We start from the raw sequence: 2,500 nt of genomic DNA, 5'->3' as shown, positions 1-2,500 counted from the left end.
AACTAACACCAATTTTTAAAAGAATACAAGACCAGGATAAAACACCGCACCGGTTTTAATTTTCCTATGAATTTCTCTGATATTTATCCAACACTTATTATCCTATATTCTGATATAATATAATTTCTTCCTTTTTCCCTCTCCCTCTCTTTCCTATTCTTTTCCCTCGTCTTCCAACACCCGTGGCTATGTATCACCAACAACACTCAACACAGTTTATCTCTCTCTACTACTACTACTACCTATCTCACTCTCCTTTTATCGGTGACTATAAATTATTCCTTCTGTTACCTCGTAATGGTTAGCTGTGTGTTTCTGTGTGTGTGTGTGTGTGTGTGAGAGAGAGAGAGAGTGAGTGAGTGAGTGATTATGTGGGTGTGTGAGCGTGCGCGTGATCGTGTGATTCCCACCACAATCACCAGCATCACTATCGTCATCGCTAGAATCATCGTCATCATCAACATACACCATCATAATATCTCGCCAACAAATTTATGCCAATGTTGTGTTGTGGCGTTGTCCGCGTGAGGTGCGTTGGATCTAAGCGCGCGTTACATATATATATATATATATATATATATATATATATATATATATATATATATATATATATATATATATGTATATATATATATATATATATATATATATATATATATATATATATATATATATATGTATATTCATATATTCATCCTATACATTCATACATACAAACATACTTGCGCGAGTTAGAGAATATGAGAATGAGAGAGTGAGATCGGAACGGTTTGTGAGTTAATTCTTATTATAATGTTCTCTCGAAGGTGAGAGCTTTTTAAGAACAGTGTTTTTGTGTGTTTTTTTAGTTTATTGTTGTTTTGCTTTTTTTTTTTTAAGGGAAAAGAAATGCCATTGAAGTTTCAAGACAAAACATGTAGATTATAGTTTTAGCAGTAAATCACTTGCCAATTGCGGGAGGAGGGGGAAAAAAAAAGGGGGGGGGGGAGGAATTTGGGGAATTGGTTGGTGGCATGGATGGGGCGGAAGGGGGGGGGGGGAGATGAGTGAGCCGTGCGATATAATATGTGGTAGTGCCATGCATTCAGTGTTGTGACTTGCGCGTGCGTGTGAGAAAATACAGTACATCTCAATCCAATGCGCCACGCACGTGGCTCTAAGTGAGTTCCATGCCATGTATTTTGTGAGTAAGGACGGTGGAATGATGATATCATTTCTTTTAAAGAATAAATATATTATTTTTAAAAATAAAGGCAGGAAAAGAAAAGGAAGGGGGGAAAAAAAGGAGAGAAAGAACCGCGATAGATGAGATAATAATACGAAGATTCTGTTACACGGGTCGTGAAACTTTGGGTAGGTATGAAACCTCTGCTGTTGATGTGATTGATAATGTTCTAATTTTGTTTGTTATTCGTGTTGTCGTCGCCGTCGTATTCGTTATTGACGTAGAAGAGGCGGTCATCAATGTTCTTAAATTATGTAAAAAGAAAAAAGCACCAGGTCCAGATGGACTTAGTGGGGAACTCATTTCAAACTGTAACAACCAACTAGCTGTCCCTTTCTTGCCTATTTTCCAACGTTCAATAGATGAACAGAAAATCCCAATTATATGGAAAACATCGACTATAATCCCAGTACCCAAAAAGAATCCACCAACTCAGCTGAATGATTATAGACCTGTTGCTTTAACATCAATTATTATGAAATGTCTGGAAAAGATTCTGAAAAGAGAGCTGTTGCAATTTATATATGACCAACACATACTTGATCCATATCAGTTTGCCTACCAACAAAATCTTAGTGTGGAAGACGCACTCCTCACAGTGATGCATTCAATATCAAATCACTTGGATGTTTCACCCGCCAACTACTGCCGAATCCTATACGTCGATTTTTCGTCTGCCTTTAATGCCATGAAAACCAACATATTAATTAGTAAACTGCATGCTCTAAACCTTCCCCATTACCTCATAAACTGGTATAACAACTTTCTCATCGATCGCCCCCAACATGTCAGAGTAGGCTCAAATATATCATCAGTAAAAACTCTTTCAAACGGATGCCCACAAGGGTGTGTAAGCTCACCTCTACTTTACATCCTCTATACAAACGATTGTGTGGCTAGCTTTGATAACTGCCAACTCATCAAGTATGCTGATGACACCGCAATACTCGGCCTGCTCAATGATTCCGTCTCCGAATTTAAATACACTGAGCAAGTTAGTAAACTCAGCAAATGGTGTGCCGATAACTGTCTAGAGCTCAATGTAACAAAAACAAAGGAACAACTGTTTGATCACAGAAAAATAGGAAAAAGAGCAAGACAAATAACAAAAATTAACAATCAGGCGGTTGAAACTGTTGAAACGTTTAAATACCTTGGTGTAATTATAGATAACAGTCTAAGATTTGAATCGCACACCAACAATGTCATCAAAAAATGTAACCAGCGCTTGTATATACTCAGAAAATTAAGGTCTTTCAATGTGAACAGAAAGAC

The 2,500-nt window shown here is 37.2% G+C and overlaps 1 protein-coding gene across 1 annotated transcript in view; it reads right to left on the bottom strand.

Annotated features, from left to right (window-relative positions):
* LOC144980045 (neuronal calcium sensor 1) overlaps positions 1–205 on the bottom strand; it is a 232,213-nt gene extending 232,008 nt beyond the window's left edge. Inside the window, exon 1 of the mRNA XM_078927520.1 lies at positions 51–205. The gene's annotated coding sequence lies outside the window, so the exon portion shown is untranslated. The remainder of the gene's footprint in view (positions 1–50) is intronic.
* Positions 206–2,500: the final 2,295 nt, after the last annotated feature.

Source organism: Berghia stephanieae, chromosome 9 (genome assembly GCF_034508935.2).
Source record: "Berghia stephanieae isolate SIO BIC M18660-M18661 chromosome 9, UCSD_Bste_1.3, whole genome shotgun sequence".
Lineage (NCBI taxonomy): Eukaryota > Metazoa > Mollusca > Gastropoda > Nudibranchia > Aeolidiidae > Berghia > Berghia stephanieae.
This window is presented reverse-complemented; position numbering and strand designations above follow the sequence as displayed.